This window comes from Capricornis sumatraensis, chromosome 4, assembly GCF_032405125.1.
Source record: "Capricornis sumatraensis isolate serow.1 chromosome 4, serow.2, whole genome shotgun sequence".
Taxonomy (NCBI): Eukaryota; Metazoa; Chordata; class Mammalia; order Artiodactyla; family Bovidae; genus Capricornis; species Capricornis sumatraensis.
Genome location: NC_091072.1, coordinates 100,366,402 through 100,382,479, shown reverse-complemented (window position 1 = coordinate 100,382,479; position 16,078 = coordinate 100,366,402). Strand labels below are relative to the sequence as shown.

The 16,078-nt window shown below is 42.2% G+C and overlaps 1 protein-coding gene across 1 annotated transcript in view; it reads right to left on the bottom strand.

The window, feature by feature from the left end:
* R3HDM2 (R3H domain containing 2) overlaps positions 1 to 15,394 on the bottom strand; it is a 160,856-nt gene extending 145,462 nt beyond the window's left edge. Inside the window, exon 1 of the mRNA XM_068970702.1 lies at positions 15,350 to 15,394. The gene's annotated coding sequence lies outside the window, so the exon portion shown is untranslated. The remainder of the gene's footprint in view (positions 1 to 15,349) is intronic.
* Between the last annotated feature and the right edge of the window lie 684 nt (positions 15,395 to 16,078).

Here is a 16,078-nt window from a genome sequence, read left to right as displayed (position 1 = left end):
TATGCTTGCTGATTGTGGCCACCAAGAGATGTAAATACATCCCAGGTACATGGAAAGCATGCTCACTGATATCTGTAGATACCTCTTTGTCTCTCTTCTGTATCACCTACTAACTATAGGTGAAGTACAATATTGAAGCTAGCCTAAGAATTCATTAAGGGCACCTTCAATCTCAAGTGTTTACATTTTAAATCAGTAGATGTATCAAGAAGTATTATCATACTTAACCTTAAGATACCTCCAAAAGTCAATTTTCCTGTATCCTAAAAGGCAACAGACCATCAACTCCATTTTACATATAAAGACACTGATTCAGCAGAGTTCACGAGGGTAAACACAGAAAAGCCTCGAAGAACCTCAAATAAGGTTAAAAATTCAAGTCTCAAGCACTGGCTCTGATTTTACTCCCTCACAAACCCTACACAGAAACTAAACAGGTCTGACTCCTTTCAGTCATTCTATCTTAACAATTACACTTAATTTTTCAGCCATCACATTCACTTAGTTAAGAAGAAAGAAAAAATATTTTTGCTTACCATATAGGGAAAATACTCTAAGGGCACACCCTCTTTGCCTTCCTGGTTTTTTTACAGTTAAAAATACTGCTAGGATATGTGCTATAGCAAATGGAGCACAATACTAATTACTGGCTCTTAGAGGCCAATTAGGGACATTAACTGTAAAATTCTTTCAACTCTTCAGTATGCTTGAAAATTTTACAATCAATGTTGGGAGAGAAAGCTAATTATAATGTAAAAAGACATTATGAAGAGATGTCTTATTTTACTCACTGGTCAATATATGAGCCGGAGAGGGCAATGGCAACCCACTCCTGTACTCTTGCCTGGACAATCCCATGGACGGAGGAGCCTGGTGGGCTGCAGTCCATGGGGTCGCTAGGAGTCGGACACAACTGAGCGACTTCACTTTCACTTTTATGCATTGGAGAAGGAAATGGCAGCCCACTCCAGTGTTCTTGCTTGGAGAATCCCAGTGACATCTATGGGGTCGCACAGAGTCGGACAGGACTGAAGCGACGTAGCGGCAGCAGCAGCAATGTATGAGCAGTCAAGTTTATCTGAATAAACCATGTGTGTGTGTCATGAATCTGAAAGAGGGTTCATTTGTTAGTAAAAATCCACTAATGCTGACTAGGTTTCACAGGACACAGTGATATATTAGACTGCTGCTGCTACTTCTGCTGCTGCTAAGTCACTTCAGTTGTGTCCGACTCTGTGCAACCCCACAGACAGCAGCCCACCTGGCTCCTCTGTCCCTGGGATTCTCCAGGCAAGAACCCTGGAGTGGGTTGCCATTTCCTTCTCCAATGCATGAAAGTGAAAAGTGAAAGTGAAGTTGCTCAGTCGTGTCCGACTCTTAGTGACCCCACGGACCGCAGCCCACCAGGCTCCTCCGTCCATGGGATTTTCCAGGCAGGAGTACTGGAGTGAGGTGCCATTGCCTTCTCCAATATATTAGACTAGTATGTGTTTATCCTGCCTATAGCCCGCTTTGTCTACATGCAATGAAGGAAACTCTTGTCTAATATGGAGTAGGGGAGTGTTTTAACAATAGTAACTCATCTAATGCTTAAATATTAGGTTGGTACAGTAGCAATTGTGGTTTTGTACCGTTGAACTTTGCCGTTTGATATTGGAATACGTTCTTAAATAAATGTGGTTATGTTATGCATTTCTTGCTTTATGTTTTTTTGCTAATGACTTATTATTTGCCATTTATTTTATACTTACTTTAGACTAAGGATATGTTAGACAAAAAGCAAATTCAAGTGATTTTCTTATTCTAGTTCAAAATGGGTCGGAAAGTAGCAGAGACAACTTGCAACATCAACAACGCGTTTGGCTCAGGAACTACTAATGAACACATAGTGAGGTGGTGGTTCAAGTTCTGCAAAGGAGAAGAGAGCTTTGAAGATGAGGAGCACTGTGCCGGCCCCTGGAAGTTGACAATGACCAACTGAGAGCAATCATCAAAGCAAATCCTCTTATACCTACATGAGAAGCTGCCAAAGAACTCAATGTCGACCATTTGTTCAGCATTTGAAGCAAACTGGACAGGTAAAAAAGCTTGATAAATGAGTGCCTCAAAAGCTGACTGAAAATCAAAAAAGCGTCCTTTTCAAGTGTCATCTTCTCGTATCCTATGCAACAACGATGAACCATGTCTCGATCAAATTGTGACGGGCAACAAAAAGTGGATTGTATACAACGATCAGTGATGACCAGCTCAGTGGGAGGACCAAGAAGCTGCAAAGCGCTTCCCAAAGCCAAACTTGCACCAAAAAAAGGTCTTGGTCACTGTTTGGGGGTCTGCTGCCAGTCTGATTCACAACTGCTTTCTGAATCCAGCGGAAACCATAACATCTGAAAAATATGCTCAGCAAATCAATGAGATGCACCGCAAAGTGCTAATGCCACCACCGCACTATGTGCTTCCATTGCAAGGGCACAGGTTCAATCCAACCTCTGGTTGGAGAACTAAGATCCCAAGTGGCACAGCCAAAAAAACAGCAAACTGGCCAAATCACAATCTAGACAACAGACCTCTAGAACATATACCTCAAATTATCTAATTATTTTTCTTTTCTTCTCTTTTCCTTTACACCTAGTAGAGGAATAAGACAAAAATCACATGCTCTAGAGAGCTCTTTTGGCACTGGAGAGATGACGGTTCTAGAAAATTTAACTTCAGTGTGAGCAGGAAACTCAGAATGGAATGTACAGAGGGAAATATGGTAAAGACAAGGAGGAATCCAGATTTGTGAAAATTGGTTCAAAAAAGGCAGACAAAATGAGAAGTCTGGGATGCCCCGAAGGGATCCAGAACATTACACCTAAGCGAAGGAGGGCATCTGTTGTTTTGGGGTGCAGAGGTGCCCTGTTGAAACAATGGTGTACCCAAGGGTGGCAAGGTGTGAGAACAGGGAAGGTAAATGAACAAGGAATTCATGTATAGCTGAAGCCTAACCCTGAAAGCAAAGTGAAAAAGAGCAAAATATAAGGTAGGTAAGATAAAACAAGCTAGGGGTGTGTGTGTGTGTGTGTCTGTGTAAGACTCCACGATCCCAATGCAGGGGGCTCAGGTTCAATCCCTTATCAGGGAACTAGATTCTACATGCCACAACTAAGACCTGGCACAGATGAATAAATTATACATATATAGATGCTTAATTTTATTTACTGGCCATTCAGCATGTGATCTTAGTTCCCCAATCAGGGGTCAAATTCATGCTCCCTGCATCAGCAGCACAGAGCCTTAACCACTAGACCACCAGGGAAATCCCTGTGTATGTGTGTTTGGCTGAGCCTTTGTACTGGGAGCAAGATGACATTTAAAATTAAGCTGGAGAAAACAACAGACTTCAGTTTTCTTTGGCAGAAGGGTAAAACTAAATGAAATATTAGAAGGAATAAGACTAGGGCAAGGAAGCCAGTTAAAGGCCATTACACTTATCTGAATAAGAGATGATGGTAGCAATGCTGATGGAGAGAAATTAAAAAGATTCATCAGAAATTGAGCAGATAAGAGGCTACCTAACTGCATGATTACTTAATATCAAACAGTAAGAATGACTAAAGTATGATATCCAGGTTTCTAGCTTACACAACTAGGCAGTATAATTCAAAGAAAAAAGAATTCATTTATGCTTTGGTCATACTGAGTCTGAGATGCTGTGTGGCAGTCATATGGAGATGTTCAAGAGATCACTGAATAAATGAACCTAGTGCTTAGGTAAATGGAGAAGGCAATGGCACCCCACTCCAGTACTCTTGCCTGGAGAATCCTGTGGATGGAGGAGCCTGGTGGTCCGCTGTCCATGGGGTCGCATAGAGTCGGGCACGACTGAGTGACTTCACTTTCACTTTTCACTTTCATGCATTGGAGAAGGAAATGGCAACCCACTCCAGTGTTCTTGCCTGGAGAATCCCAGGGACTGGGGAGCCTGGTGGGCTGCTGTCTGTGGGGTCGCAGAGTCGGACACGACTGAAGCGACTTAGCCAGCAGCAGCAGCAGCACCTCGGGTAAAATATCAAATTGGACACAGAGAATTACAAATTGCCAGCTTGTAACAGATGCCACGTGAAGCTATCCGGGTGGATATGTGACAAACTATGTAGGACAATATTCTTCTAAATGTTATCCAAGACAACTGACCAGAGACATCACAAATACCTGGAATGTTTGCTAATACACAAATTCCTGGGCTCCATCCCAAGCCTACTAAGTCAAAATCCCTGGGCATCAGCCCAGGAACCCATGTTTCACCCATTCACTCATTCATTCATTCCATAAATGTGTCCTGAAAGACCATTCTAGGCACAAGGAATACAGCAGTTACAAAATAAACAAGACCCCTGTACTTACAGGTTTGAGGTTTTGGTTATGGCCAGACTATAGACAAGAAAACAAACGAGATAACTAAGATAGTGGTAAGTGCTATGGAGCAAATAAAACAGAACTGTAATGAAGGAATAGTAAGAAGAGGGAAATGAGGCACAAGTTAAGTCACAGCAGCTGGCAGTGGTGAGATCATGAAGGCTTTTGTAAGTCACATTCCTAAATTCTCCAAGAGATGCTTACGGCATTAGGTTTAAGAATCAGAGGTAAAGAGAGAGAATACAATAGTAACCTTAAGGAGAATATATATTTAAGGGATAAGCAGGGTACAAAGGGCCAGGAATGCAAGTGGAAAAGAAAGTAGTATCACTAAAACATTTTAAGAAAGAGAAGGGTCAAAAGTGACAAATGCTCCAGAAAACTTGAATTAAAGATGAAAAGAAATCCATTAAATTAACAAAGCCCACCATATTCTTCCCACTGATGTTGACGGCTGCTGGGAGCAGCCCCACCAATGGTTTAGAAACACTAAGTGGCCACTCGCCTTCTACACAGTCATAGCACATTGCTTCCTGCAAGTTATCAGCTGGTCACTGTCCTAGATCTTTCTCCCTTTTCCCACAGAATCACAAAGGAGACAACATAATTTGCTGAGCATAGGAAGAGAACTATATTTCAAATATATCACTTATTAAGTATGAGCTGTCACTGCCTTGATTACTTTCCTCCTTGTTCTGTTACAAAGCTTACAGAAGTCTGAACCACTCTTCTCCAAGGCACAAAGAACGCCCAGAGTGTTGCCCATGTGTCAAAACCATGCACAAATTCTTAAAAACTGACAAAAGTCCTCGCAACTGGTACATGCAACAAAAAAAACTGCCCCCACAAAAATATGAACTGCATCCTTGGAAAATCTATCTTTTAATATGAATGTTGACCACTTTAAGGTTTGATGAGCTTTTAGGAAAAAGAAAATGCTTTGCAGATATGAAATATGGTTTTGATCATTATTAATAATAAACACTGCAGCACAAATGTTATCAACATGAAACACACAAAAAACATCACATAAGGTAGATAATGAATCAAGTGGCAAAGGAAACAAGTTAATAATTAAAAGTTTACCTCTATGCTGTACACTAGACGAGAATTATATAGAAGACTAGCAGTGGGAGCAAAATTACCTCCAAAATGGCCATCATCAAAAAAATCTAAAAATAATAAAACACACACACACACAAAGAAAATTTTTAAAGAGAAAGAAAGAAATCTACAAACAATAAATGCCGGAGATGGTGTGGAGAAAAGAAAACCCTCCTAAACTGTTGGTGGAAACGTAAATTGGTACAGCCACAACGGAGAACAGTATGGAGGTTCCTTAAAAGGCTAAAAAGAGGGACTTTCCTGATGGTCCAGGTTAAGAATCTGCCTGCCAGTGCAGGGGACACAGGTTTGACCGCTGGTCCAAGAAGGTCCCACGTGCCTCGGCAGAGTAGTGCGCCATAGCTACTGAGCCGGTGTGGTCCAGCTACTGAAGCCCGCATGCCTAGAGCCTGTGCTCCACAACAAGAGGAGCCGCCACAATGAGAAGCCCATGCGTCGCAACTAGAGAGTAGTTCCCATTCTCCCCAACTAGAGAAAGTCCGCACACAGCACCGAAGACCTAGCACAACAATAAATAAATTTTAAAAACCACAAAAGACAGAAATAACATGTGACCCAGCAATCCCACTACTATGCATATACCCTGAGAAAACCATAATAACCATAATTCAAAAAGACACATGTACCCCAATGTTCATTGCAGCACTCTTTACAATAGCCAGAACATGGAAGCAACCTCAATATCCACTGACAGATGAATGGACAAAGATGTGGTACATATATACACTGAACTATTAGCCATAAAAAAGTAATAAAACTAGGTCATCTGCAGTGATATGGGTGGACCAAGAGTCTGTCATATAGAGTAAAGTAAGTCAGAAAGAAAAAAACAAGTATCATATATTAATTCATATGTATGGAATCTAGAAAGATGGTACAGATGAGTTTGTTTGCAAGGCAGGATTAAAGACAGAGAGATAGAGAACAGACTGTGGACACATGGGGAAGAAGCTGAGGGTTAAGACAAACTGCAATGCAGGACTGACATATATACATTGTACGTAATGTATATAATGTACGTATGTATATGTAATAATCTACATAATGTATAATGTATACACACACATTAATGTGTATAAAATAACTAGTGGGAAGTTGCAGTGTAACAAGGGAGACCAGCTTGGTCCTCTGTGATGACCTACATTGGTGGAAGGAAGGGGTGGGATGGGAGAGAAAGAGGTTCAAGAGGGAGGGGATGTATGTATACAAATAGCTAATTCATTTTGTTGTACAGCAGAAACTGACATAACATTGTAAAGCAATTATATTTCCCCCACACACAAAAAAAGATACATACATCCCAACATTCACTGCAGCACTACTTATAATAGCCAGGACATGGAAGTAGCCTAAATGTCCATCAACAAAGGAATGGATAAAGAAGATGTGAAACATATACACAGTAGAATATTATTCAGTCATGAAAAGGAATGAAATAGTGCATTTGCAGCAACATGGACAGAATTAAGAGATCATCATGCTGAGTGGAGTTAAGTCAAACAGAAAAACAAATACCATATATTAATGCTTTTATATGGAATCTAGAAAAATGGTACAGATGAACTCATTTGCAAAGCAGAAATACAGATGTAGAGAAAAAACTTATGGATATCAAAGGGGAAGGGGGTGGATGGGATGAATTGGGAGATTGGGATTGACATATATATACTACTACATATAAAACAGAAAACCAATGAGAACCTATTGTATAGCACAGGGAACTCTATTCAGAGCTCTGTGGTGATCTAAACAGGAAGGAAATCTAAAAAGGGTGGGATTTACATATAAATATACATGTGTTTGCATAACTGATTGACTTCGCTGTAGAGCAGAAACACAACATTGCAAAGCAAATATATTCCAATAAAAATTAACTTAAAGAAATTACCTCCAGGGCTTCCCTGGTGGCTCAGTGTTAGAATCCACCTGCCAAGGAGAGACATGGTTTGATCCCTGGTACGGGAAGGGATGCTGCAGAGCAACCAAGCCCAGGAACCACAAGTACTGAAGTCCGCACGCCCTAGAGACTGAGAAGTCATGGAAATGAGAAGCCTGCGCACCACAACAAAGAGCAGACCCCACTGGCTGTAGCTAGAGAAAAGCCCACACAGCAATGAAGACCCAGCACAGCCAAAAACAGACAAATAAATACTATCAAAAAACATTACCTCCAAAAGATCAAGTGAGAACTTGACTGGTCTGCAAGTCACTTTTTTCTCTTTCTTTTCCCACTGCCTCACAGATGCACAATCAACAAATACCAATTAGAAATAAACTAAGTTATTTCATTAAAGTTTTTGCACAGCAAAGGAAATCATAAACAAAATGGCAACCCTCAAAATGAAAGAAAGTATTTGCAAATGAAGCAACAGACAAGGGATTAAGCTCCAAATATATACAAGCAGCTCATGAAGCACAATTAAAAAAGAAAAACCCAATCAAAAAATGGGTGGAAGATCTAAATAGATATTTCTCCAAATAAGACATACAGAGGGCCAGTAGGCACATGAAAATATCCTCAACATTTGCCTTACTACAGAAAGGCAATCAAAACTACAATGAAGTATCACCTCATACTGGTCAAAAGGCCATCATCAAAAAATCTACAAATAATAAACGCTAGAGAGGGTATAGAGAAAAGAAAACGCTCCCACACTGTTGGAGGGAATGTAAATTGGTACAGCCACTATGGAGAACAGTATTATTTGTTTGTTGTTTAGTCACTAAGTCGTGTCCAACTCTGCAACTCCATGGACTGTAGTGTGCCAGGTTCCTCTGTCCGTGGGGTTTCCCAGGCAAGAATACTGGAGTCAGTTGCCATTTCCTTCTCCAGGGGATCTTCCCAACCCAGGGATCAAACCTGCATCTCCTGCATTGGCGGGCCAATTCTTTACCACTGAGCCCCAGAAGCGGATTCTTCTCCAGGGAAGCCCCAGGGAACAGTATGGAGGTTCCTTAAAAAAGTAAAAAAAGAACTACCACATGATCCAGCAGTCCCGCTCCTAGGTATAAACCAGGAGAACACCATAATTCAAAAAGATACCTGCATCCCAATGTTCAAAGCAGCACTATTTACAATAGCCAGGACATGGAAGCAACAGAGGAACAAAGAAGACGTGATACATATATATGTGTGTATATATGTGTAGCCCAACCAGGTTCCTCCGTCCATGGGATTTTCCAGGCAAGAATACTGGAGTGGGTTGTCATTTGCTTCTCTAGGAGATCTTCTCGACCCAGGGATTGAACCCAGGTCTCCCGCATTGTAGGCACCAGGAAGATCCATTATATAGTGGAATATTACTCAGCCTCAAAAAGGAACGAAATAGCATTTGCAGCAACAAGGATGGACCTAGAGATCATCATACTGAATGAACTAAGTCAGACAGAGAAAGACAAATATTATATGATATTGCTTATATGTAGAATTTTTTTAAAATGGTACAAACGAACTTATCTACAAAACAGAAATAAAGTCATGAAAACAGAAAACAAACTTATAGTTACCAAAGGGATAGGGGGTGAGGAATAACTGGGAAACTGGGATTGACATATTCACATTACTATATATAAAATAGATAACTAATAAGAATCTGGGCCTCCCAGGTGGCTCATTAGTAAAAGAATCCACCTGCTAATGCAGGAGACACAGGTTAGATCCCTGGGTGGTAAAGATGCCCTGGAGAAGGAAATATCAACCTACTCCAGTATTCTTGCCTGGGAAATTCCAAGGACAAAAGAGCCTGGCAGGCTACAGTCCATGGGTCACCAAAGAGTTGGACATGACTTAGCAACTACACAACAACACAACAGTAAGAACCTACTTACAGCACAGGGAATCAACACTCTGAAATCTGGGCTTCCGAGTACTTCAGGGGTGGGATGAACTGGGAGATGGGGATCCACATATACACACTATTGATACTATGTATAAAATAGACAACTAATGAGAAACTACTAGATAGCACAGGGAACTCTACTAAATGCTCTGTGGTGACCTAAATGGGAAGGAAATCTAAAAAAGAGGAGATATATGTGTATGTATAGCTGATTCCATAGTTCATCAGGCACTCTATCTATCAGATCTAGGCCCTTAAATCTATTTCTCACTTCCACTGTATAATCATAAGGGATTTGATTTAGGTCATACCTGAATGGTCTAGCAGTTTTCCCTACTTTCTTCAATTTGAGTCTGAATTCACGGGGTTGCAAAGAGTCGGACACGACTGAGCGACTGAACTGAACTGATAGCTGATTCAGGCTTCCCAGGTGGCGCTAGTGGTAAATAGCGGTAACTAGCAGCAGCAGCAGCAGCAGCAGTCTGCCATTAATGCAGGAGATGCAAGAAACACAGTTTCGATCCCTGGGTTGCGAAGAGCCCCTGGAGGACAACATGGCAACCCGCTCCAGCATTCTTACCTAGAGAATCGCATGGACAGAGAAACCTGACAGGCTATAATAGTCCACAGAGTTGCAGAAAGTCTCACACGACTGAAGTGACTTGGCACACGTGCACACATAGCTGATTCACTTTGCTATACAGCAGAAACTAGCACAACACTGTAAAGCAACTATACCTTAATAAAAATTAATTAAAGGGCATCCTGGTGGCTCAGTGATAAAAAATATGCCTGTCAATGCAGGAGACACGGGTTCGATCCCTGATCAGGGACAATCCCACATGCCTGCCACAGAGGAACTAAGCCCATGTGCCACAATTACTGAGCCTATCCTCCAGAGCACAGGCTCACAAACAAAAATTTACTGACCCATGTGCTGCAACTACTGAAGCCCACCCCCCTAGAGCCCCTGCTCAGCAATGACAGAAGCCACCGAAATGAGAAGTTTGAGCACCACAACTAGAGAGTAGCCCCCATTTGCTGCAACCAGAGAAAAGCCTGCACAGCAATGAAGATCAAGCACAGCCAAAAATAAATAAATAAACTAATTAATTAATAACTCTGTAATGAGCTATATGGGGAAAATTCTAAAAGAGTGGATATATGTGTAACTGATTCGCTCTGCTATACAGCAGAAACAAACACAACATTGTAAATCAACTATACTCCAATAAAAATTAATTTAAAAAAGAAAAAAGAAATTGAACTGTTTCTTTTTTAACTTATAGAGCTTCATTTTTTTATTTTTTTGGCCACGCCACGAGGCTTGCGGGATCTTAGTTTCTCCACCAGGGATTGAACGCAGCCCCTCAGCAGCGAAAGCACAGAGTCCTAATCGCTGGACTGATTATTTTAAACCCTGCTGATTACCTCATTTATCTTTACACTTCTAGCTCTACAGGATAAGGACTTAAGCTGAGATATTTTGGGACCTCAAAGTAATTGTATGGGTATAAAACTACAGTTTTTACTTGCCTGCAAAAGAGTCTTAGTCTTCAATGAAAAACAAACACAAGCTGCAAAACAAAACTAACACCTTTAGTGCATTGGTCTAAGTCAGGGAAGAGACCTTACAAGAACACTTAACAACTGGCTTCATTTTGTTCCATTTTGTTCCCCCAAGAAAATACCCAGAAAGGTCTAAAAATTATCTCCTAGCAGTTAAAGAGACTGCAAAGATTTTTTTTGTCCCTTGTGGTATACAAATTAAGGAGGGATAGAATAAAGTGTCTTTTAAAAATTACCAGAAGTGTTTTGACTACTGGAGACATGACTGCCTGAGCCTTAGGGTGTTTGTTTTTTTCTTTACCTTTTCTCCTTATCCTCTCTCATCTCCAGGCTGGGGTTCCCAATTTGATTAGTTCTTTTTTAAAACATTCCAGGAAACTTACTGTCAAAACTAGAAAGCTGACAGGACTTCTGTGATGGTCCAATGGTTAAGAATCCACCTAGCAATGCAGGGGATATAGGTTTCAATCCCTGATCAGGGGCACGAAGATCCCAGATGCTGAAGCAACTAAGCCTGCTCACCGCAACTGGAGTCTGAGCGCCACAGTGAAAAATCCCGCATGATGCATCTAAGACCCGATGCAGCCAAATTAACTAATTAATTAATTAAAAAAACAAAAACTAGAAAGCAGAAACGGTTTTCCCAGTATAGCATCAAACAACTGGATTGCACAACTCACAACAGATCTTGCAGAAAAGCAAAAAGTGCCTGGATTTACAAAACATCCCCAAATCTTTCCTTTCATACAGCCCAAGTAAAAATGATCGAAGCACTGCAGATTACTGTAATTAGAGCTTTCAACACCTATTTTTTTAAGAGTTGGAGAAAACACACACATGCTAAGGAAATCTAAGGGAACTCAAAAAGGAATTAAAACAGATCAAGGTTAAGAAATCTTTCCTATCTATATCTGTTTTCAGAAATAAACTCAAATTTAAGAAGGAACAGACAGAATAACTTCATCAGAGAGATGCAACAAGTGCTACTTTACCAAAGTGGCAACCATAGTAAGAACAAAAGGTAACCAGAAAAGACAATGAAGTGGAATGTTTTCTACAGAGGGTGAAAGGATACAGCAGGAGGAAAACACTAAAGCCACTGTGTATGAAGACGGTCTCTAAAATTAGACCCACCAACTGTATTCATGCACACATATTCAAGCCATGAGTCCAGTTATTTTCCCTACTTGTAAGTTGGCAGCACATTTCACAGAGTGACAGTTAGAGTCCTTTATCCCATCTCACTAGTAGACACAGAAGGAAAAATAAAATAAAAACAACACCCATCTGCACACACACAGAATTTCATAAAATTCTCTCCTCTGCACTTCCCGGAGCCATGTAATGAAAACGCAGCACTTTTATCCCTTCCTCAAAACTTGCTTTCTCCTAAAAGCTTTCCTCGAGTTCATGAAGAGACCTGGCACAGAACAAGCAATACCTCATTCAGAAACCATTACCTATACTAAAACATCAGTACTCAGTACAGTAATTATCTCTTAAGAGGTGAGAATGTAAGATGTTTGAGTATCTCTAGGTACTGAGACAGACTTCCTAGAAACTTTGTGAAAGGACTTTAAAAGGAACAAATGTGGTAGAAGCTTTTATCAATGTGCCAAAATTTTACCAGAAAGTATTCACAAAACGAGAATATACTTCTCTACATTAATAATAACAGCATCAGACCCAATCCAATATACACATGATCCCCAATTCTCCCATACTCTCACCCCCAACTCAAACCTTTCTCTCATAGGATTGGAAGCTTTCAATGTCCTGATAAAAATTTAAATAAAAACAGCTTTGCAACCAGCATTCTTACAAAGTGTTAAAAGCACTCTCTCACCCCTTTCACCTTCCTAAGCTGAAAAACAGTAGCCAGGGCTGCCCCCAGAGAGAAATCTCATCCAGGCCACTTTAGCCAGAAGGTCAATGAAGATAACAAATACACCAATCAAGAAATAAGAAAGGAAAAAATAAATGACAGAAAATCCACAGAACTCAGGGGGCCCGCTCCTTTATCCTCAGACTTAATTTAGTTGCTAAAAATGACCCCAAAAATGGGTTTGTGGAAAGAAGGATCAGATGTTCCCCACAATCAAACACTCCACCATTGTTAGAGAAGGGTTTTCTTACAAATTTTCAAGCTCAACTGTCTCCACATTAATGGGGGGGGGGGGCGGGGGGCGTAATCCATACAGCCCAGACTATAATAGTAACATCTTCAGTCTACTGAAAAATTCAGTGGAACCAGCCTACTTAGTTCTGAGGCCAAAGAGGTAAGCATGGTGATATTTGTCTCTTCGAGGATGTGAACCAATCTCCAGGAAGAGCCTGAAACAGTAAAAATTCTGACCACATGAGATCTGAGATAATCTTCCTCTAAGACACCACACTCCATCCTCTCTGCTTTCAAAGTGCTTTCACTCAAAAACCTGAAAACACAAGACTTCTATCAAAACAGAAACGTGGCAAGAACTGACAGAAAAAAAATCTCAAGTTCTTCCAATAAATAGCTTATAAAAGCCTAGTGGAAATCCATGTCTCTCATTTATGACAATGAGAGCATTCAAGAATAAAACTACTCTACCTAGTCAATAAATTTGTTGAGCACCTGCTGCAGGTCAAGGGCTATGCTAAGAGCTGAGGATACAGCAACTGATAAAGATTATCTAAACCTCACGAAGCTTATTTTCTAAAGGGTGAGACTAAACATATATGTTATCTGTTGATGAGTAAGGAGGAAATTAAAGCAAAGTGGGATAGAAAGTTATGTAACTATGTGGAGGAAGGGCTTTGCAATTTAGATGTCTAGGAAATGTCACTGTTAGAGTGACTTTTGAGTAAAGACCTAAAGGAGGTGAGGATACAGGGTTATGCAGCTTTATAAGAAAAAGGTGATCCAGGAAGGCTCACCAGCACAGCTGCTTAGGCAGATGTGCCTAAGTGCTCAAGCAACAGTGAGGAGACCAGTGCCTTTGCTGCTGCGCGGAAGAAGGGGGCAGCAGGTAAGGCTGCTACAGATCTTGGACTTTAAAGACGACTGTAAAGTCTCTGGGTTTTATTCTGATACAGGAAGGAAGCCATCTCTTCAGACTCCTTTCGATTTAAAAAAATCAGGCATCCTATTCTTACATGCGCAAGTTTTTTAAATTTTGTTTTAAAACTGAAGATCTATAGTGTCAATCATACAGTGGACACTTCACTGGAATTTAACCACTGAAAAATAACACTGTAAAATATTATTAACTGTTAGTGAAAATTAGTAATACAACTTTTGCTGAGAGTTCATCAGACCCTCAAGAAAGGTTCTCCGTTCTCTCAGCCCTGTGGAGAAATGCAAAGGGAAGGAAAAATACAACTAAAAGTGAACTGAATTGACTACCACTTTCTACCACTATTTAAGCCATTTTAGTCTTGATGCCCCAGACTCCTCAGGGCGGGGAGATAAGAGAAATAAAACGAGGGGGGAAAAAAAGCATTAAGAAGAAGGAGGAGCACAAGCAACTGAGTCAAATGTCAATCTGACTATCCAAAAATACAATTTTTTTTTAAAAAAGCTAGGTATTTGTGCAAGTTCTTAAGTGGAACCTGTCACCTCCCTCCACCAGTCACCATGTTGCGTACCAACAACACAGGGCTCAAGCTTCCCAATGTTAGTTAAATCTATTTGGAAAAAATAACATAGAAGGACATCCATCCAACTGAGAGCTGAATTTAAATTTTTCCACACCGGTCTCTGGTTTAATGAACCTCTGGGACTGTTATTCGGTCATTTTTCATCATTATCCAAGAACAATTCATTTTGAATGAATAAATACTCTGTGGAGTTACTAGGCTAATGGTCACAAATGTTGCAATTTGGGGCTCCAGAGATAATCAAAACCGAGAAGAGTTTTCAAAGCCTCAAGAGTTAGCTCCAGAAGAAGCGTAGGCCCAACTTTTAAGCTCCAGAAACATCTCCTTGTATGTTCCAAATCAAATCTCTGTCCCTCTAATAAACTCGGGCACCACCAAGATCTGAAACACTCCAACATCTTTCCCTCCCATTTTTCCAAGGCTCGAAGAAAAACGGAGATCCAAGAAACACATAGGACTAGTCACCCTGGAGCACAAGGGCGCAAGTTTTTAGGTCCCACCGCACAGGCCACAGGTGGCCCCAGTCCCCCCAGCCCCCGCCCCGCGCCCCTCGCTTCTCGCCTGCGCTCCCGGTACACACCCGGGGCGTCTCTGGCCTCCGAGCCGTCCTTCACCGGAGGCTCGGGTCGACCCACAGCCCGTGGGTCCGGGCAGCGCCAGCGCGGGGAACCCAGGCCAGGGGGCCTCCGCCCAGCCACCCACCCGCCCGCGCGGCCGCCACGCCCCCTCCCCACGGGCCGCCCGCGTCGCCCGCCCCCTCGGCCCGGAGGTGGCCTCACCTCACGCGGGCCGTAGCGGGGAGGGCGCCAGCGTCTCCGCCCGCCGCCCGGGCCCACGGCCGCTCGGCTGCGGCTCGGCCCCGACGGCCGGCGGCGGCGCGCTTCTGGGGGCGGGCTCTTCTCAGCGGGGGTTTCCCCAGGACCCAGGGCGGGGGAGCAGGGGGGACTGGGGCGGGGGAGGGGAAAGGGGCTTGGGAAGGAAGGGGGAGAGGGGGAGAAAACGGGGAAACCAAACCCGGAAAGGGAGAAAAGGGGGGAGGGGGAAAATCAGAAGGGGAAGAAAGGCCCAGAGTCCGCCCCCCGCTGCGGCCTGCGCCCTACGTCACCACGTCCGGCGTAGTCGTCACCGCGTCCTGCGCCCGGCGCTTCTGTGCTTCCTGTGTGCCTGTCTCCACGCCTGCAGATCCCCCCCTGCGTGTTCACCCACCTACCCCGTGCGCTCACTCACGCTCTCAACTCTGTCGCTTCCGCTCCGTTACCTATGCCTTCAGCCGCCAATCCAGATCCACTGCGCCCCTTAGTTCACCCGAAACAGATCAAGCCTGTCAGAGTTACCCTTGATTTAAACATGATACTAATAACTGAAATTTTTAAGTTTACAGAGTACTTTCAAAATAGCCTTTCACCTAGGACTGTAACTCCTGCTCCCAAAACAGGATATATGGAGTACATACTTGTAGTATAAATGGATAAAGATCATGTAGTAGGTAAATGTCCATTTTTTCTTTG